At 53.5% G+C, this 21,255-nt stretch overlaps 1 protein-coding gene across 1 annotated transcript in view; it reads right to left on the bottom strand.

The window, feature by feature from the left end:
* The window catches only part of TSPAN9 (tetraspanin 9), a 166,006-nt gene extending 158,713 nt beyond the window's left edge, over positions 1–7,293 (bottom strand). Inside the window, exons 1-2 of the mRNA XM_040978746.1 lie at positions 7,218–7,293; positions 1,725–1,786 (exon numbers count right to left, since the gene is read on the bottom strand). The gene's annotated coding sequence lies outside the window, so the exon portion shown is untranslated. The remainder of the gene's footprint in view (positions 1–1,724; positions 1,787–7,217) is intronic.
* Positions 7,294–21,255: the final 13,962 nt, after the last annotated feature.

Raw genomic sequence — 21,255 nt, 5'->3', positions numbered from 1 at the left:
TCCCAGGCCTAGAACCCAAACCCTCCCTCCCTCTACCCACACTACGTAAGGGTCACCCCCACCTGCGACCAGAGCAGTGGTCACTCTGGGACTCACAGATAAACAAAGGGACACAGAGACAGCCACAAAGTTGCAAGGGTCAGAAACAGGACCACCCCTGCCCCCGACAGACTGGCATCAGAGCAGAAGTCCAATGGGAAAACAGGAATGCAGCCATAGGAGGGGATCCTGCCTGCACTGGACTATCCCTCGCTTCAACACATGCACAGAGAAGGGAAACTGCAGAGGGGCTGGCAGAGCCCTGGGCCCTCTGGGAGGTTCCCCACCCAGCCCTGACCATCAGGCAAGCAGGCTGCACACACAGCGCGGCCATCGCTCCCCCTGTACCCAGGTCCTCCCTTCTCGGCAGCCTGACCTTCACCACACTGCCTTGCCTCAGTCCAGGCCCTTGTGCCTGGCTCACTGCACCCAGTAGCCATAGGCAGTGCCCCAAATCCCAGGGCTGTGAGACTGAAAGCAGACACCCCTCCAGGACGGAGGAGGCGGGAGGGAGACTTAAAATGGGAGCACACACATTCCTGCCACCAGCAGGCTCGGGGAGGGGCCTGTAGGGGACTCTCTGGGAGGCAGCTCTGAGCAGAGCAGGCCCAGGTCACAGCAAGGCCAGGTGCTGCCGACTCAACACCTGAGGGCCTGAGTGGTCCTGGCTGCTGCTATGCGGAGTACAGACGCTCTGCAGCTTCACTGCACGGTGATGCAAGCAAAGGAAGATTTAAAGTACAATGTAACACCACGAAATTAAATCCGCCACACCACAGAAGCACATAAGGGTCAAAAATGAAGGCTGAGGAGGATGACCAGGATGGGTACTGGCGTCCCTGCAACATGTACTGTGCAGTACACGGCAGGACAATGCGAGGTCCCCAGCCACCATAAACCACCAAAAGATCCTACTGAAATCCCAGCCACCCGCCACTCTGTGTCCAACCCCCACTACTTCCCCAACCACGTGGCTGAGTTCACAGAAGGTAAGAGATTTACAAATCACCCAGCAGGGAGAAGCCACGGGATAAAACCCCTGCACATAAATTAAAACATAAAAAGGCTGGGTCTGTAAACAGCAGCCCCAGGGAACCTGAGGCAGCAGCGTGCACACCCAGCTGCCGAGTAGCTCCTGCCTGTGCTGGCTCAGCAGGGGCCTTGTGCACAAGTGCAGGGAACAAAGGAGAAGCCATGGACCCCAGGAGCCTGCAGGCATGGGGTGGGGGACTGTGGGGGAGCCAGAGGGAGCCTCACTGCTCCAGTCCTTACCCAGGCACGGAGAGGGAGCTGCTGGTAGCACCGGTCCACCCTGGTCCCAAGCCTGCTGGGAAGAGACAGGAAGCTACAGGCCTCTCCTACTTTCTCAGGCTTCCTCCAACACAATTGTGGTGGTCAAGCAAGAAACTAAGACTACACCCTGTCCGCTGGCCATCAGGAACATGGGCGAAGGGTGGTTTTCTCCTGCCGCTCCTCTATCCCAAAAAATAAATAAATAAAAACAATGGAAAGAGCTTCTCCATTCAAAGTCAAGAGCGAAAGCAGAGGATCTTATGAAACATGCCAGCATCTTACTCCGTCTTCCCCAGCCCACAGTTAAACAGAGAGGAGGTCTCTGACCTCTGAGTTCAGAACACAGACTTTCCGGAGGCCACACCACACAGTGAACCCAGACTGACACTGACCTGTGTCCCTTGAATTTCCTGCAAATGCCTTGGCTGCTGGCTGGTAAGAGTCCAGGATATTCCTGCAGAAAAAAAAAAAATTAAAATGGGCTCATCACTTTGCTCATGAAGCTAATGAAGGGAGAATTCTGTCCAGCAACAATGACCGCCCTTCAGGCAGCAGACCCTCACACAAAACCTGCTCTGCCAACAAATGGAGTGAGCTTTCAACTGTTGTACCAATTCCCTTTGAGCTGCAGGTGAGTGCCTAAAGCATGCCCTGGCTCAGCAGGACCGACAGCTGTAACTGATTAGTGATATCTGCCGTGGGCAGTTACAGGAGTCACAGAATCCATGCAACATATTTGCCAAACATGGGGTAGGTGCTAGGTACCCAGGAGTTAACACTGTCAATCTTGGTCAATCACAAGTGACCCCAATTTTCTTTTTTCTTGTCTTTCCTTTTTTTTAATTGGGAAGTCAGATGTACAGAGAGGAGGAGAGACAGAGAGGAAGTTCTTCCGTCCATAGATTCACTCCCCAAGCGGCTGCAATGGCCAGAGCTGAGCTGATCCAAAGCCAGAAACCTGGAGCCTCTTCCAGGGTGTCCCACACGGGTACAGAGTCCCAAGGCTTTGGGCCATCCTCGACTGCTTTCCCAGGCCACAGCAGGGAGCTAGATGGGAAGCAGGGCTGCCGGGATTAGAACCGGTGCCCATATGGGATCCTGATGTTTGGCAGTCAAGGACTTTAGTCACTAGTCTACCACTGTGGCCTGACACCAATTTTCAAGATATGAACTGTGTGTGACTTCACTGAAACCTGAGTTCTAAGTCACATCCACAACAGGACCCAGCTAGGAACAAGCCACTCTGTTCTTCTTGCTGCTTCTACGTGCAAAGTTACATTTGTGGAGTAATAAACAATTGATGGGAAACCGCTATCCACTGAGAGGGGAAGCCACAGCAGAAGCAGAAAGGGCAGTGAGCTCAGGGTGAGAGGAGTCACACAGGAATCACATGACAGGCCACAGGCCTGTGTGCAAACAGGCTGTGCGGCTGTGGGTACGTGCTGGGAGTCCACACACATGCTGTGCTTGAGAACATCGTGGGTTCACCTGGGCCTCCAAGCAGCAAATTCACAGTCCAGGATCACACAGCCAGACGGCACTGCCAGTGGTGGGATGGAGAAGCCCCAGGACACGCGGCAGCAAACAGCAAGGAGCATCGTACTTTGCCAACCACTCCCTCATCCTTTCCCACCGGCCCTGTCCAACCAACTCCCAAGCTGCCTGGGCTAGTTCATTCCCTCTTGCCCATGTCTCACAGAGCTGCTCAGCCACTGTCCCCATGGCCATCCCCCTCATCACAGACCTAGAGGCACTCTCCTTGAACCTGGCCCTGCTTCATGACCCCTACTTAGCACCTGTACCATTCCCATGGCATCCCAAGTGGCCTGCAGAGCCCCTAGCCCTGGGTCAGTGTCTACACATGACGGGCACTCAATTTCTCTTCAGCAGATGCATGGACAAATGAAACTTCATGACTGGACATTTGGCAGCAGCCACAACACGGCTGCTGTCCAACCTGGCTTCATTGACTTCCCTGTACATAGCCCACCCACTGACGTAGCTCGGCTAGTCACACACCTCAGCCCTTTCCCCGGCTGAGCAGTCCTCTGCTGCTAGAAATAACATTTTCACCAACAGCAGCAATCATTGCCCCCTAGTGAGGGGCAATGTTGGAACACACACAACAGTGTGCTCACTGAAGCCATCCACTTTGTACTGTCATTTGAGGGGCTCCCTTGCTAACTATCACTGGATGATAGAAGCCGATGAATACAAAGACCTGTTTTTACAAGAGCATCATGAGAACTTACACAGACTCTTCTGTACGTCACATAATCCGCCATCTGAACTCACCTAAACTCATTTGAAGTCACCTAAGACAGCGTGGAAAGGCCAGAATGAAGGGAAAGACAAAACGTCGTAAGAGCAAATGTGGTTGCATCCTACATGGCAGGCGGTCCCTGCGTTCCATTCTCAGCTCTAACTCCTGGTGCCAGCTTCCTACCAACGCAGACGCTGGCAGGCAGTGGCAATGACTCAAGGAACTCCCAGTGTGGGAGACCTAGATTGAGTACCCAGCTTTGGCTGGCCCAGCTCCAGGCTACTGCACTGCAGCCATGTGGGGGTGAACCAGTAGATGGGGGTCTCTCTCCCATCCCCTTTCCCTCTCCTCCCTCTGCCTCTTTACTAGGCCATTCAAGGGTAGAGGCTCATGTGCAGCCAAGGAAGGCTTTCAGGAAAGCAGCTGTAGCACAAGCAGGGTCTTGGAGGAGATAAATGGAAGGAGTACAACATTCCAAAAAGCTGGAAGAGTATGAAACAAGAGGCAAAGAAAGAATAAGCAAAGCCTGCTTGGGAGATGAGTCTGGCTGGCACCAAGGGTTCCTCCTGCAAAGAGGAGAGAGTGAGACATGAGGCTGGCCAGACAGGCTGGGACTGGAGGAGAAGGCTGCTGAGTGCCACATTAAGACACCTGGATTGGGTCCACGCCATCTGAGTCAGTGGGGATGGCAACCCAGCAGGCCCAGGCTTTTCACGGCAGAAGAAAAGAAGTCTTGTCCTCTCTGGTTCCAAGCCTATCAGCCCAGTCTCCCTGGCGAGGTTATAAATAACAGCCACCGTTCCTGCGCACCTGCTGTGTCTGAGGCCCTAAGCTATGTGCTTCCCATACATTATCTCAGTGCCCTTCCCACAGCCTTGAGAACTCAGCATTGTTAGCCTCATCTTGCATGCAGGAAGCTGGGGCCCACAGGGGCAAAGGCACTTGGACATGACACACTCGTTCCCGCATCAGTACCAGCTGGCATAGGGGGCACACACAAGGATGCATGCAGCAGGCTCCACAGCCAGCCAGCCAGCCAGCCAGCCAGCCAGCCAGCCAGCCAGCCAGCCTTGGGCTCAAGTGCTTCCCACAGCACCTTCCCACTGCTCTTATTAGTTCCTCAAGGACAGCAATGAATAAAATGCCTACTGTGTGCTTCATGAAGCCCATTACACAGAGCAAAGCACATGGCTGCTCAGAAGACAGACGAGGAGATGAGAGTTGTGGTTTAAAAGCCAAGCTTTCACTCCTGTGGAAAGGAAAGTTCTGAGATCTGTAGCCCAGTCAAGGCAATGCAAGGGTACTTTCAGCACTCACAGAGCTGGAACCGAAGGTGGGAATTCATGTGGCTACAATGAAACTTTTGAAATCCACACACAGTTTTTTCTGCTCAGAACACACTCTCCACACATTATAGAAGAACTTTGTGATGTCAAAATAAACTCATACTTTTCATCCCATTTTTCCATGAACTTTTCTAACCTCCTATAAGTAATCCTACTGTACATTTACAAATGGCATTAAGATGCTAAATTTTATATTATTTTTTTCTCACAAGTATACTTTCTTTCAAAATGGGGCACATCTGGCTCAATGGCTAATCCTCTGCCTACAGGTGCCCACATCCCACATGGGCTCCAAATCGTGTCTGGGCTGCTTTGATTGCCATCCAGCTCCCTGCTTGTGGCCTGGGAACGCAGTCGAGGATGGCCCAAAGCCTTGGGACCCTGCACCCACATGGGAGACCCAGATGACGCTCCTGGCTCCTGGCTTTGCATCAGCTCAGCTCTAGCCATTGTGGCCATTTGGAGAGTGAACCAGCAGATGAAAGATCTTTGTCCCTCCTCTCTGTAAATCTGCCTCTCCAATAAAAATAAGTAAATCTTGTTTTAAAAAAAAAAGGGGGGGGAGGTACATTTTAACCTGAAATCTACCACTGGAAGAGACTTAAGAAGTATCTTCAGCCAATGTCCCAAAAGGCATTAAGTTGCCCAAGACTGCACAAACAGGGTTCCATATAGGGGCCAACAGAGCAGAAAATGCTGGTCGTGAGGGGTCAAAAGTAAATTTTGTTTATTGCACTCGACACATTTTGCAACCACAGAGGGAATATTCCCTTCTAGCCTGGCCTGCCTAGCATATAAGGAGGTAATTAAGGGTAACACACATATTTGCAACAAAATACACTAATCAAGCGAGACACTGGCCCAAGGAAAATGACTGCATAGGCGTAGTTACTGTTCCTGTGTGGTATCTGTTCATCAACTTAAAGAGCCCTACCAGAAGATGAAAATCTGATGAAGTCAGACAAAAAAAAAAAAAGCCATCCCACCCGGTGTGGGTCCATTCTCCATTCTCAGCTGTTCAGGACTCTCTGAAGAGCGTGTGCTCAACGAGAGAGCAGAGCTGGAACTCACTTCCCATCTGACCCACCCCACCGCTCCTCCCTCCACACCCCGCAACCCACAGCCCAGCTGCAGGGGCCGTGCCAGGACCAGGCGGACGGTAGGAAGCCGGTGTGATTGTCTGCCTCTCTGGCTGCATTCCTCAGCTAAATATAAATGATTTGTCCCGTCCATTGTTCAAAAATCATCCACAACCCCTCTCCCCCTCCGCAGGAGGGCAAGCCAATGGCACAACACACAGGCAAAAAAAAAATAAATTCCTAGGCTACCCTGAGTGGACACATCGAGGGACACGGAAGACACAGATGATGGACTCCTGGGTTTCCTCCAACAGTTCCAGGGGGGCTTCCTAGAGGAGTCACTCCAGAAAAAAAACAAGACACCCTTACAGATGATGGGCTTGGTCCTCTGAACAGAGCCAGGTTAAGCGACTCCCTGCTGCCTGCACCCCACAACACCCCGACACTTTCAACTCCCACCCTACAGGTGGAGCAGACCCTCCCCTTATCAGAGTGATCCAAAACTCCAGTTCTGATACCCACATGTACAACAACAGACACTGCACTCAGAACAAGCCCGTTTCTTTTTTGGAGGTTTTTTTTTTCTTTTCCTTTCCTTTTTTTTTTTCTTTAATGTAACCACAAGAAAAGTTTTTTAAAAGTCCCAAACTTGGAGGCACAGATGGGCTACATCTCCGACCGCGGAACGTGCCAAAGACCTGTCACTCTGGATGCTTCTCTGCCAGCGGCGGCCCAAGGAGGGGGTCGGGGCACCCAGGGGTCCCCCACACACCCCAAGGCTGCAGCTCAGCCCTGCTCCAAAGCCCTGCGGTCCTTCCTCTCTCTGGGGGTCCGAGGCCATACAGACAGAAAGCCTAGGCAGCTCCAGGGGTCTCCCCTCGCGGCTGCACCCCACAGACCTCCCGGCTGTCCACGACAAGGTCTTGCTCCCCGCCTCTCCGGGGCAGGCGCCGACCGCCCAGGGACCGGGCCCGCACCCACCTCCGCCCTCCCCAGCGCGGCCGCCGGCTCCGCTCGCCCCACGGCCCGCCCTCGCGCTCCGCCTCCCCTCCAGCGCCCCTCTGCCCGGCGCCCCCCGGCCCTGGGGACCGCGCCCGCCCACCGGGCGTCCACCGGAGCCCCTCAACTTTGCACGCTCCCCCGAGCCCCGCCCCCCGCGCCCTCCCGCCCCGGGGCTTCGGGGGAGACAGCACTCACCGCAGCCGCAGGAGCGTGGGGGTCCCCACTCGGATCGCCTCAGCTCGCCGCCGCCGCCGCCAGCGGAAACGGGGGGCGGGGCCGGGCTAGCGGCGGGGGGCGGGGCTTGTCCGGGAACGGCGGCGGCGGCGGCGCGGGGCGGGGCCGTATGGGCGTGGTCTTGGTGGGGGCGGGGCCTACCCGGGAACGGCTGAGGCGAGACTTCAGCGGGAGCATGGCCTTTGTGGGGCGGGACTTGTTCGGGGACGGTGGGCGGGGCTTGTGGGGGCGGGGCCCGTCCGGGATCTGAGGCGCCGCGAGGCGAGGCGAGGCGGACGGCCAAGCGCGCGAGGGAAGCAGAGTGCGTGTGGAAAGCGGGTAGCCTTGTCCCTCCGGGAGCCAGAGCTCGGGTGCTGAGGGCCGCCACCGCCCTCTATCCCGGCGCGGGCACGGGCGCCCTCTCCCGGTTCCGGAGGCCTGGATTCCCGCCCCCTCGAGTTGGGCTGGGAGCGGCCCGGGCCTAGTGGCGCCCGCACCCGCACGCACACACACCCCTAGGTGCTGGCGCCCCGAGTCTCGGCTTCCCTCCTGTGGTACCGAGCGGTCTGGCTGCTGCACAGCCGCGTCCCCAGAGCTGCGCTTCCCCGGTGTGAGGGGCGGACGCTGAAGGGAGTTCGAGACCGCCGGGCTGCCCCGGGGGTTTTTCTAGAAGGCGCGCGTCCTGCGTGCCGCGGGGGGCCCGGACTTGTGTGGAAAGCCCAGAGGGCTGGCCGGCTTTTCTGGCCTGGACCCCTCAACACGGACGCACGCGAGCTGGTCCGTAATCCCGGCGAGCGAGTCTCCCTTCCCTCAAACGCTTCAAACACATCGCCCTCTCTGCCTCCCTAAAGTCTTCCCCGAGGAGCCCAGCTTCCAGAAGAGGCAGCAGGGGCAGCGCGGCCAAGGGACGCATGCTGGTGACCCCTGCGCTGCACCAGGTCGGACCGCAGCGCCGCACAGCCCAGCGCCTGGGAGCCAAGCTGGCCCGTGGAGATCCTGACAAGCTTTTTAATCCCGGCCCACAGGCTGATTGAGGTGATGCCCGCACTCCCGCCAAAAAAAAAGCAACATGTGGTGCATGGTGAGCATTCCGCAGTGCCAACTTCCTCCAGCCCTTTCCAAGGGGTGGGGTGTCTTTTTTTTTTAAGATAATTTTATTTTTATTAGAAGAGTACATTGATAGAAACAAGGAGAGACAGATCTTCGGTTTACTGGTTCACTTTCCAAATGGCCTGAACAGTCAGAGCTGAGTTAATCAAGAGCCAAGAGCTTTCAGGTCTCCTGTGTGAGTGCAGAGGCTAAGGGACTTGGGCCGTCCTCTGCAGCCTTCTCAGGCCACAAGTAGGGAGCTGGATGGAAAGTAGAGAAGCTGGGACATGAACCTGTACCCATATGGGATGGGTGGCACTGCAGGCAGAAATGGAGCCACCGTGCCAGCCCCAGAGTTTTGTGATCTTAAAGCAAGTGTTCTGGGCCCAGTGTGATAGCCTTGTGGTTAAATCCTTGCCTTGCATGTGCCAGAATCCCATAAGGGTGGCCGTTCATGTCCCGTTGCTCCACTTCCCATCCAGCTCCCTGCTTGTGGCCTGGGAAAGCAGTTGAGGACGGCCCAAAGACTTGGGTCCCTGCACCCGCGTGGGAGACCGGGAAGAAGTTCCTGACTCCTAGCTTCGGATTGGCACAGCTCTTGCGATTGTGGTCACTTGGGGAGTGAATCATCGGACAGAAGATCTTCCTCTCTGTCACTCCTTCTCTCTGTATTTTCCAATGAAAATAAATAAACAAATCTGGAAAAAAAAAAGAAGAAGAAGCATTCAAAGAGGACGCAGGCAGTGACCATGCTGCTCGAACACCTACAACAGATTCCAGAAAGAGGAAACAAAGGTGGAGGGCATTCAGCAGCCAATGGCCTAGATGACGTAACTGCTGTGATCAGACACCACAGAGGACAGAGCTCAAGGACATCCTCCAAGGACACAGGGGCTCCCCACAAAAGGAGCTGCTGAGAGCATGGGGTCACGGTTTACCATGCCAGGCTGCTAACCAACCTGGTGCTTCTGACACTCGTGGCGGAAATGTCTAGAACTAGGCTCTCTGAGTCAGAGGGATGCACACCCCCTTACTCCTCTTGTCCTGGAATGGTTATTAGTCATCCTCCTCTTCATTGTCGGAATTTCCTGGTGCGGACAAGTTCTATGCTGCTGTAACTAGGACCAGCAGCAGGACTCCAGGCAGTTCCTTACACCCTGGATGTGAATGTGAGCAGCTTGCCAGGGATTTCTAGAAAACCCAGGGATTTGAGAAGATCGAATGTCACTTTATGTCCTTGAAATCACCGAACCAAATCAAAAAGGATCAAAAGCAAAAAAACTCAAACGTCCAAGCCAGCCAGCAGCCTCCAGGACTGTCCCTGCTGAAGGGTGACACCTAGTGGTGACAAGCTGGCACTGTGGGCTGCCCTGTTTTCTCCGCATTAGGATGCCGCCAGAGTTCCAGTTGTTTTAAAGCAGACAACAGCTAGAAACTTTAGGTTCTGAGATCTGCCGTTGGAGCCCCCAAACATCCATAACAATCCAAAAATGAACGAGAATGACCATGTTCCAATAAAACTTTATAAAAACTGGCGCTGGACCACAGCTTGCCAAGCCCTGGACTGCACTAGTGTGTTTTTCAAATTAGGACCTTTGGATTCCTGACTAACATCAAATGGATTGTGGGAGCGGCAGCGAGCTGGATCCACGTTCTCAAGCGTGGAAAGCACAAACCGATCAAAAGCACAGAGCGTAACGAATGCAGGACTTCTGTGAGCAGGCATGGGCTCCAGTGAACCCAGGTCATGTCTGTACCTGCAGCCAGCAGGCCCCTTCTGGAGGAAGTGTGGGCTTGGGAACTGCCTCTCTTGCACAAGGTCATGGTCAGAGCCTGACTGAAGAAGCGAAGGTTCCTGTCTGGTCTTGCTGTTGGTCAGCATGCTGCCTGTTCCAACAGCTGTGCGCAGGCAGCACTGAGAAAGCAGACAGAAACACAGAAGCCTTGACCTGAAGCAAAACTCCTGGCATTCGTCCGCCTGATGTGGAGTTCTCAGAGACGCGTGTTAGCGATCTGGAAGTCTCGGCGTGTGCCTGGACGTGCCCACATCTGCACATGTGAGCAGCCACTGAGGAATCTGCTGGGTTAGTTGGAATCAGCAAATCTAACAGTGCAATCGCTGAATCAGCTGCGTCTGTATCCGCTTCCTTCCTGATCCTGGAGTATCCCTATATGTCGGTCAAGGGCGATTCCACGGTTGAACCTCATGCTCTAGATTCTGTCCTAGAGCCCCAAGCCACACAGAAAAGGGTGAATTAATTAAGAGCATTAAGTGCAAACTTGTCTCAGGAGAGACAATGCGAATGTGGGAGCAGCACCGTGGCATAGCAAGGTAAGCCTCCACTTACGATGTCAGCATCTCATAAGAGTACCACTTGGAGTCCTGGCTGCTCCAGTTCTAGTCCAGTACCTGCTCATGGCCTGGGGAAGCAGGGGAAGATGGCCCAAGTGCTTAGGACCCTGCACCCACATGGGAGACCCAGAAGAAGCTCCTGGCTCCTGGCTCTAGTCTGGTCCAGTTCCAGCATTATGGCCATTTGGAGAGTGAATCAGGAGATGGAAGATTCTCTCTCTCAACTCTGCCTTTTAAGTTAAAATGTAAAATAAATCTTACAAAAAAGGCTTAATAGGAAGAGTCCTACCTCTGGCCTGGGGCAATCAACCCTAACCCAGTAATAGTTACCAGCCACCAGCAACATACATGGACAAAACACAGACCCCAAAACCCTACTTGAGGGCCGAGGACTGGGCGGGGGGCGGGGTTCTCAACATAGGCAGGAAGTACCTGGTATGAAGTGGGCTCACAGGTTAGGGGATTTGCCTGCAGTGGCCACAGTGGGAACACAGCCCTACCAAGGCTACCTGCCCCTGCACTGCGGCTGCAGGAACCAGAAGCTGGGACCCAGAGCAACCAAAGTGAATAGTCATGAGGGCTCCCAAATCCTTTATACAAACTAACAGACACCCAAGTGCAGCTAGACCACTTGTCAGCAGGGAAAGCTAAAGCTCAAAGAACTACAGCCTGCACTGTGGTGTAACCACTACAACCACTGCCTGCAACTACCTGCATCCCGAGTCATCAGGATGCCCCGCCTCTTCTTCTTTTTTTAAGATTTATTTTTATTGCAAAGTCAGATATACAGAGAGGAGACACAGACAGATCTTCAGTCTGCTTGTTCATTCGCCAAGTGGTTGCAATGGCCAGAGCTGAGCCAATCCGAAGCCAGAAGCCAGGAGCTTCCCCCAGGTCTCCCTCATGGGTGCAGGGTCCCAAGGCTTTGGGCTGTCCTCTCCTGCTGGGATTAGAACCAGCACCAGTACAGGGTCCCAGTGCATTCAAGACGAGGACTTTAGCCACTAGGCTATCGTGCCGGGCCCTGCAAGTACCTTCAGATGGGATGTGAGCAAAGGCTGTTAACTTCCCAATCACACATCCACACCAATTCTGAGCCCACCTGCAGGACTGTCTTACTGAGGGCCTCGGTTTCTTGCTGGCTGTCTGCTGGTCACTGTCCCCACCTCACCACTCGGGCTTGTCCTGGGGTTGTGCTGTTCATGTCACCAAGCCAGCAACAGGAGCCTCTAGAACAAGCCTGATGGCAAGACGGAGTCTTTGGGAACACTGCGAACTCATCGGGTGCCAACCCATGACCTGTGCCATATGCCGTTCACGAGTTGCCACTTGCAGGTGCCCGTAGGCACAGCAGCCCAGGGTCAAGGAGAGCCCTGGAGGGCCCGTCCTTCACAGAGAACAGACAGGAGTGTGTGCGGGTCACTGTGGGAGAGCAGTGTGCACAGAGTCGGGGAGAACAGGAGCAAGGGCAGGGAAGGGCAGGGCAGGGGACGAAGGTCTGGCATGGGGGACCAGGGGGAGGGAATTAGACTTTGAAAATTGCCCTCTCTGCTCTTCTCCATGCTGCGTACCAGGAAAAAAGCAATGTACTCACTTACAAAAATGTCAGTGTCAAACAGGTTAACTTCATTAGCTACAGAATTGAATCTATTTCTTCCCCAAACCTGGTCTCTAAAGAGCAAGAGGTCAAGATGGAGGAGTCTGAGCACAGAACAACAGGGAAAAACAAGATGACACTCCTGGTCTAAAACACAGGCGGCTGCAGAGAAGCGCCGAGAGCCAAGGCTGCTCTCTGAAACTGGAAACCAAGCCTCGGGAATGCAGGAGCCTCGGGTGCAGCAAGTTTATGTGACTGCCAATCAAATGACCAGAGGATGGGGGCTGGCGGGACGCTGGAAGTCTGGACAGGTGGAACCGGCACGTGCATGGCCCCGGTCCTGGTACGTGGGATCTGAGGAGACACCGTCTGCTTGTAACACAGGCATGATCATTATTATTGCAGTTAGAACATTTACGGTGTAGTACAAGGGGGCTTCAACATCCTCGTGGTATTGAAACCTCTCAACTACCACCCTCGGAACACTGCTCCACATTGGGGTCTCCCCGTGGAAGGGTGCACCCACCCCTGGGGACTGAAGTCATTAGACAACAAAGCAGCAGCCATCTGGCCCTCCTCCCCTGCGGACACAGAAGAAAGAAAGAAAAAAAAAAGACCGAAACAGGTGTTGCACTCACCTTCCTCCAGGTTGCACTCACCTCCTCCACTCCTGACCCTGCCCACCCTAATCAGAGGCCCACCTGGGTGGGCATCCCTCTCAAACATGTAAACAATATTAAAAATAAAATGTAAGAAAAAGGCTCATGGAAATTGGAATTAAAAGACAAGTTTGGGCCCTGCACGGTGGCCTAGCGGCTAAAGTCCTTGCTTTGAATGCACTGGATCCCATATGGCATTGGTTCTAATCCCAGCAGTGCCACTTCCCTTCCAGCTCCCTGCCTGTGGCCTGGGAATGCAGTCGAAGATGGCCCAAAGCCTTGGGACGCTGCACCAACGTGGGAGACCTGGAAGAAGCTCCTGGCTCCTGGTTTTAGACTGACTCAGCTCCGGCTGTTGCAGCCAGTTGGGAAATGAATCAACAGACGGAAGATCTTCCCCTCTTCCCCTCTGTCTTTCCTCCTCTCTGTGTAGCTGGCTTTCAAATAAAAATAAATAAATCTTTTTAAAAAAAAGTTATTGGAAGAGAATAACAGCCGCTCATGTTAGACATGTGACATGTATGCTAATTTAGTATTTAGATAAAGTTTGATGGCTAAATGATTAAGTAAATCAAATTAGATACATAGAGACTTTGCTTTGTGATTAATATTTAAAATCGTAGAGTTAAATGCTCAGTGTCTAAGATTTTGTTAAATTTGTACATCTGCCCTAGACAGATGTTAGATGTTGGCAGTGCTTAATTATAGTTTAAACAGCCTGAGCTAATTTAATTACTCAAGCTTGTAAGTGATATTAAATGTTTAGAGAATTCATAAGCTAATTGAGCATGCATCAAAGGACAATCGAAGGAGAGTTCACATAAAGATGCTAGTTTTATGAGCAAAGTAACAAGATCTATAAATGGAACTAAACTAGTTTTTAAAGTTTACAACTTTAGCAAATCGAACAAAACTAATAAAATACAGTTTATTCTTTTGTCATGCGTCAAATTCTATTCAGACTCAAAAACTCAGTGGTGCTGGCAAGCACTGTGGAGCCTGCTCATGTTCTGAGTGTCCAGCTGCTCCACTTCTGATCCAGCTTCCTGCTAAGGCGCCAGGGAGGGCAGTGGACAAGGGCCGGGCAGCTCCCCACCATCTACATGGGAGGCCTGGACAGAATTCCTCTTTGCCCCAGTGGCTGAGAGACTCACATCCCACCCCTGGACTGCGGCTCCAGTGTCCAGCTCTGGCTGTCACTCCAACTTCCTGCTAATGCAGACCCTGCGAGGCAGCCGAATGGGCTCCCACCACCCATGTCGGAGGCCTGAGTTGAATTCCCGGCTGCCAGCTTGCCCAGCACCTCAGGGCATTTGGGAAGTGGACCAACAGACAGAACCTTCTCACTCCACTTCTACCATTTTTCAAACAAATAAATAAATATTATCAAATTAATGAATATTTGTGGGAATTTTTTTATTTGAAAGGCAGAGTTAACAGAGAAAAGGAGAGGCAGAGAGATATTTTCCATTCGCTGGTTCACTCCCTAAATCGCCACAATACCCAGAGCTGGACTGATCAGAAGCCAGGAGCCAGGAGCTTCCTCTGGGCCTCCCATATGGGTGCAAGTTTCTAAGCACCTGGGCCATCCTCTGCTGCTTTCCTAGGAACATATGCAGGAAGCTGGATCTGAAGTAGAGCATATATATATTTTTTTCTTTAGAAGTTCAACCCCAGGGCTGACGCTGTGGTGTAGTAAGTAAAGCTGCGACCTACAATGTTGCCACTCCATTTGGGTGCTGGTTTAGAGTCCAGAGACTGGCATACAGATCTCTCTGCCCCCCTCTCCTATACCCCCTCAGAAACCCTACCTTCCAAATAGATGAATCTTTAAAAAGAAAAACAAAGTTCAACCCCATTGCTTCCCCACTGCTACGTGAACGGCATGTGCCTGAAGACCAGATCTGCAGGACCTGGTGGGCGGGCCAGGAAGTACCCGGGGCCCACGTGTGCGCATGCTCCTCACACAGGCACCACTGCAAGGAGTCTTTCTCCTCCACCTGGGCTAACAAGAGCTGGAGTTGCTCCCTATACCAGGTCAGCGTGCTCGCCTGCCTCTTCGGCTAACCAGCAGCTGGGGCCTGATCTAGCAGGCTCTGGGGTCACTGTCCCCCGTGCTCCTGAGCCCTGTCCTCCCTCTGCACTCCCAGAGACCAGGTCCTCCAGGTGCAGCTATTCGTGTCCCAGCTGCTCTACTTCCCATCCAGCTCCCTGCTTGTGGCCTGGGAAAGCAGTTGAGGACGTCCCAAAGCCTTGGGACCCTGCACCTGCGTGAGAGACCTGGAAGAAGCTCCTGGCTTCTGATCAGCTCAGCTCTGGCCATAATGGCCATTTGGAGAGTGGACCAGAAGAGATCTCTCTGTCTCTCCTTTTCTCTGTAAATTTGCTTTTCCAATAAAAATAAATAAATTTTAAAAAAAGAAGAACCAACATAATTTTCTTTTTTAAAAAGATTTTTTTTTTTTTTGGAAAGTCAGATATTCAGAGAGGAGGAAAGACAGAGAGGAGGATCTTCCATCCTTCCATCTGTTGATTCATTCCCCAAGTGGCTGCAACAGCCAGAGCTGAGCCAATCTGCAGCCAGGAGCTTCTTCCAGGTCTCCCACGTCGGTGCAGGGTCCCAAAGCTTTGGGCTGTCCTCGACTGCTTTCCCAGGCCACAGGCAGGGAGCAGGATGGGAAACAAGGCTGCTGGGATCAGAACTTCTGCCTCTATGGGATCTTGGAGTGTATAAGGCAAGGACTCTAGCCTCTAGGCTACCATGCCTGGCCCCCATAATTTTATTCTTTTTGCATGCAACTCTCTCTCCTATGAGGCAAGCTTCTGAGACCAGCAGCCTTGATTTTATTCCAGAAGCTAGAACAGGACCAGACCCAGCGATACTCAGCAGGTGTTTAGGGGATGAATGAGGCCTGTTGAGGCCCTTGGGCATCCAAGGCTACCCTGCCAGGCTTGCACAGTGGGGGCCAGACAGCAACAAGCCCCTTGCTTGGCCTCTTGCATGTGTACATGAATCTCCTCGCAGGTGCTCAAGGGCAGAATTTGGTTTTCCCACAAGATCTGCCTGTTACAAAGATCCTTCCCTCTCCAGCTGGGCCATGGGATTGCGCAGTGTCCTGACCAGAGAAAGACTGTGCTGTGCTGGAGGCCATGGGAGGACACACAGAGAAACAGACACACACACACATACACTCGGAGGCCCAAGAAGCCACCAGGGGAATGCGATCGGTTGCCAAAGCAAAGCGAGCAGAAGCCAGTATCAAAGCTAGGGACTACGGCCAGGAATCCCAGGCCTAAAGGCGCAAGTGTGGCCCGGGGAGGGGCACGGGCCGCCTTTGGTGCAGGCATGTGAGATGGCTTGCTTTCATGTGCCTCCAGGGTGGTGCTGGGTGGGTCAGCAGGGATTAGAGGAGGGGGCGTAGGTGGGATGGGAAGAACCATATTTCTTGGGTGGGGGGCTGGGGGTGCTGTCAGGTTTTGTGCAGCTCAAGCTGGGGAGACAGCGTGTGGTCTTAGAAGTCACAGGCAAGCTTCAACGCCCTGTAACCTTGACCATGAGCTAGAACAGGGTCTCCTTCAGTGTCATCTCCCTTGTGCTGGCTGTTGAAGAAGGCACCAAGCCTCCATAAGCAGCTTTAAAAGCCAAAAGCTGTCTCTCTCCAATAATCGCAAAATGGGAGTTGGCACGCAAAGCAGCCACACAGCGTTGGCCTCCAAACCAGTAAGGGGATTTCGAGAAAGAAATTGGAAGTCAGCTGAGTCGTTAAGAGAAAAAGCAGAACGAGGGGCCCGTGCCAAACTTCAGAAGTTCTCGGCCCGGCCTCCAAGGACGGGAGCAGCCGAACAGAGCAGATGCCTTTGATATAGCAAGAAGACAGAGTTCCATGGTCACAAGACGCTCAGCAGACGCGTGACCTGACCGTCTGCTCATGACCCGGTCACTGCTCCCAGGGGACTGCTCGCACACCAGCTGGCACGTTCACGCCCCCTTCCACATCAGGGACCAGTTTCCCTGTCTCCTTTACAGGTGCCTGTAGCTCACATCACCCCCATAGACAGAAGTGTGTCACCCCAAAGGGGCTTGGGTTGCTGTGCATTTGGTTGTTGCATGGAAGTCTTCCCCTTAACGCCAGCACTTGTTGGGAATTCCAGCAGCCAGTTCCCAGCCATCCTACCCAGCAGCAGGCAGGAGGAGTTGGCAGAGGCACAAGCGCTCCCAGGGCCCTGCGAGCAGCTGGCGGGCTCATGGTCCCACAATTGCAGCTTCAGTCTGCAAGCCACCCATGTGACAAGCCTGCTCCCCAATCCCAGTGCTGAATCCAAGTTCCTTGGATGCCTTAGTGAGTAAAAGAGCCCAACCTGCCAGCACCCTGTGCTGCCCACTCTTCAGCTCCAGGGTTTTGTTTTTGGTTTTGGTCCATTCATTTCTGTGCTTCTAGAAATGTGGTCTTTGTGGAAGTTGCAAACAGAATTGGCTCCTGGAGCCCAACCTGGAAGGTGCCAAGAGACGGATGTACGCTGAGGGGCATTGGACACTTGTTCTTGGGATGGCACCAGGACAGCGGCTTGAACTTCAGGCTGGGAGACATCAGAGTGGGGAGGTGGGAGTGGGTGGAGAGGGGCATGGGCAGAGCAGGCAGGGATCCAAGTTGAATCAGAAAGTAGCCCTTCTTGTAATTCCCAGCAGAGCCCACTAGATGGCGGAGGTAGACGGGGCTGCCCTGATTCTGTAGGTGAGCCGCCCAGCCGGACTTTAGAATTTGGCTTGTGCTGCTCGCTGTCCCCAAAGTGCTGAAGCTCCGTCCTTCCCATAAAAAAGAAATCACTCGCACAGGGCCTTGGTATAAGTATCAGACTTTACTGCAAGATCTGAAGAGGCAGAGGGGGTTTTACAAAACAAAAATGCAAAAGCCTTCAGTTCGAATGAGACATCCCCAAGTTCAGACAGACCCCTGGCCACTGCCACCTCCAAAGAGGGGGGACCCTCCCTGTTTCTCCCCCTCGTTGCTCAGGAAGGAAAACAAAAGTCAAATTCCTGACTGTCAGCCCCCATTTGCTCTGCCCTTCCTTTCTAGAACCTTCCCTGGCCCTCTTTCTTCCCTGGATTAATGCCACATCCGTTTTTCTTCCCAATTCAGAAATTTCCCCATGGCCTCTGACTCCAGCGTAGGGAGAATCTAAAAGCAACAATCCGCCACCCCAGGCCTCTGCTAGCCTTCTGTGAGGGACTCTGCAGGTGCCTCAGGGGTGGGCAGAGCTGCCAGGCCCTGCTGCTACTGCCACCTACAGTCCTGCTCCCAACAGCCATGCCAGCCAGTTACTCACACTTCACAAAAGTATGAAGAACAAGTCACAGGCCCGAAGTCACATGACACAGACAAGGCCAATTCAGTCCTAAGTTGGCAGGGTTCAAGTATTTTTTTTAAAGATTTATTTTTATTGGAAAGTCAGACATACAGAGAGGAAGATCTTCCATTTGATGATTCGCTCCCCAAGTGACCGCAACGGCCAGAGCTGAGCTGATTCGAAGCCAGGAGCTTCTTCTGGGTCTCCCATGTGGGTGCAGGATCCCAAGGTTTTGGACCATTCTTGACTGCTTTCCCAGGCCACAGGCAGGGAGCTGGATGGGAAGTGGGGTTGCCAGGATTAGAACCGGTGCCATATGGGATCCTGGTACGTTCAGGGCGAGGACTTTAGCAGCTAAGCCACCGCACCAGGTCCGGTCCCGGGTTCAAGTTCTTAAGCAGGCCTTAGATGGGAGAATTTTGGCAAGGAGCTTTTTGAGTTTTCATTCTCAGAGCTAATGCAATGGATCATGTAAGAAGGGGCCAAGGGGACGCTAGGGCACCTGCTCTGCCCTTGTGGACCCTAAGAAGCACCCAGAACCCCCCTTCCCTACCTCTAGCCTTCCCCACCCCCTGCCCACTGTCCTCAGAGCCACTCACAGGCCAGGACAGGGAGCAGCTGAATGGGCTGTGTATACATAGGATCTGGGGGCCTGGGTGAGGCCGATCATGGCAGCACCCCCACACCCCCAGATCTCTAACCTCAGCCCTAAAAAGGCTACTTACATGCTAGCACACGCACACGTACATATGTGTACACACGCACACACACTCCGAACTCCTCGTAGTTAAACCATCCCGCTGACACTCACTGGCACAATCCTCTTGGCCACGCCAAGACCCCACGAGAAGCCATGCTTTGCTGTCCCGCTCTCCATCCCTACCCCCTGCATCTGTCAGGTCACAGTAGAGGTGGGGCTGGAGCGAGGAGAGCAGTCTGTCCCTTCCACTCAGAGCAGACCCAGGGCGCCCGGGCCGCACGGCCTCACACGCACTCACTGTCTCATCAAAGGTTTGCCCAACACTTGCTGGATCCCAGATGTGGTGTTTGGAAGTCGGGTGGGGGTGTGACACTCCACGTTCCATACTGGGGGGGGGGGGGCGGCCACTGGGTTCCTGACTCCAGCATGCTGTGACTACAGCTCCTGGGGGGTCAAGACGTGATGGTCCCTGTCACTCCCAGGAGAGACTTGGCTTGAGCTTTGGGTCATCTTGGGCATTTGGGGAGTGAACCAGTGGATGTAGGGTCTATCAAGAAACTTGTTTGAATAATAAAATCAGATTTAAGTCTCCCCTGCTTAGCCAAATTCCTGTGACACGGACTTCAAAGTCCTTACCCAGCAAGGATGGGTGGCTGGGTCCCCTCTGTCTTCTGTATATCCAGCCCCTACCCATCTCAGCCTCTGGACCACACACCAGCCCCTCTGCATCCCATCTAAGTGGCCTCTGAGACACTGCAGACACACCTGTCCCCTCCACTTGGAACACTGTCCCCACTCTCCTCCCAGGGCTGGCTATCCACCCTCAGCCTACGCAGAGCACTCATCCACTTCTGGCTCATGTCTCATTTCCTGGCTTACTGCCCAAGGCCCAGTCCACCCCGGCTCCAACTCAAAAGCACAAGTTGGACAAACAGGTAAATGCAGTCACCAGCCAGAACGGTTAGCTGACTCCTCTGCGCCTCACTTATTTATTTATTTTTGTTTTTTTCTTCTTTTTGTGTGTGTGTGTGTTTTGTTTTCTTTTGCACCTCACTTTCTTCACCTTTAAAATTGGAGGGGGGGGCTAGGGGCTGGCACGGTGGCTCAGTGACTAAATCCTTGCCTCCCACTCACCTGGATCCCATATGGGAACTGGTTCATGTCCTCACTACTCCACTTCCTTTTTTTTTTTTGTTATTTCACTTCCCATCCAGCTCCCTGGGAAAGCAGTAGAGGATGGTCCAAAGCTTTGGGACCCTGTACCCATGTCGGAGACCTGGAAGAGACTCCAGGCTCCTGGTTTCAGATCAGCCCAATTCTGGCCATCGTGGCCACTTAGGGAGTGAACAAGCAGGTAGAAGACCTTTCTCTATTGGTTTCTCTCTGTAAATCTGCTTTTTTCGATAAATATAAAAATAAATATTTAAAACAACAACAACAACACAAAATAAAAAAATGCAGCTGGCAGGGGACCTGGGCTGTGAGGCCGGCCGCTGCAGGCGAGGTCCAACAGGAATGCGGCCGACATGTGGGAGGCCTAACCCTTCCGCATTCCGCGCTGGCCCTTGAAGAATGCGTCACAGATGGCCCGTGGGAGGTCACTCCTGGCTGGGGATCCTGCAGCGCCAGCAACCACAGTAGGGAGGACGTGCCAAAGCCAGCAGGTCAGGGTGGCACAGAGACTAGTCAGGTCCCAGCTTCCGTTGGCCCCCAGGGATGAGGTAGCCAAGGCTGCCACCTGCTGCGGCTGACCTTGGCATTGTACTCTAAGGTTAGGCCGCTGGGGTTCTCAGTTCACACTTGCACTGCCTCCACCCACACACTGCACACAAGGGCCATCTCCTGACTTGGTGCACTTGACCGTGGCCAACAGGCCTCTCCCTGTGAGGTCAGGCTGTTCATCCGTGTATGCCAGTCAGTGTGAGAAGGGTAGGCACAGCTCACAGGGGCCATGATGGTGCCAGGGGGGTGTCAGGATCCTTCTGAAGCCCACCTAAGACAAATGAATGCCTGCTGCCTGCCCAGGAACTCAGCCTAGGCTCCTTGGAGCCCACAGCCTGTCATTTAAAAAAAAACTCCCACCCCCTGGTTCATTCTGCAAATGGCTGCACTAACAGAGCTGGGACAGATAGCTGGGAGCCTGGATCTCTAACCAGGTCTTTCATGTGGGTGGCGGGGACCTAAGTCCTTGAGCCATGACCTGCTGCCTCCCAGGGTGTGCATGAGCAGCGAGCTGGAACCGGCACGCTGAGCGGCCCGGGATGCAGGCATGCCGT

The sequence above is a fragment of the Ochotona curzoniae genome, unplaced genomic scaffold (assembly GCF_017591425.1).
Source record: "Ochotona curzoniae isolate NIBS_2020 unplaced genomic scaffold, NIBS_Ocur_1.0 contig_2927, whole genome shotgun sequence".
Taxonomy (NCBI): Eukaryota; Metazoa; Chordata; class Mammalia; order Lagomorpha; family Ochotonidae; genus Ochotona; species Ochotona curzoniae.
Note: the sequence above shows the minus strand (reverse complement) of the source record. Positions and strands in the feature narration are given on the sequence as shown.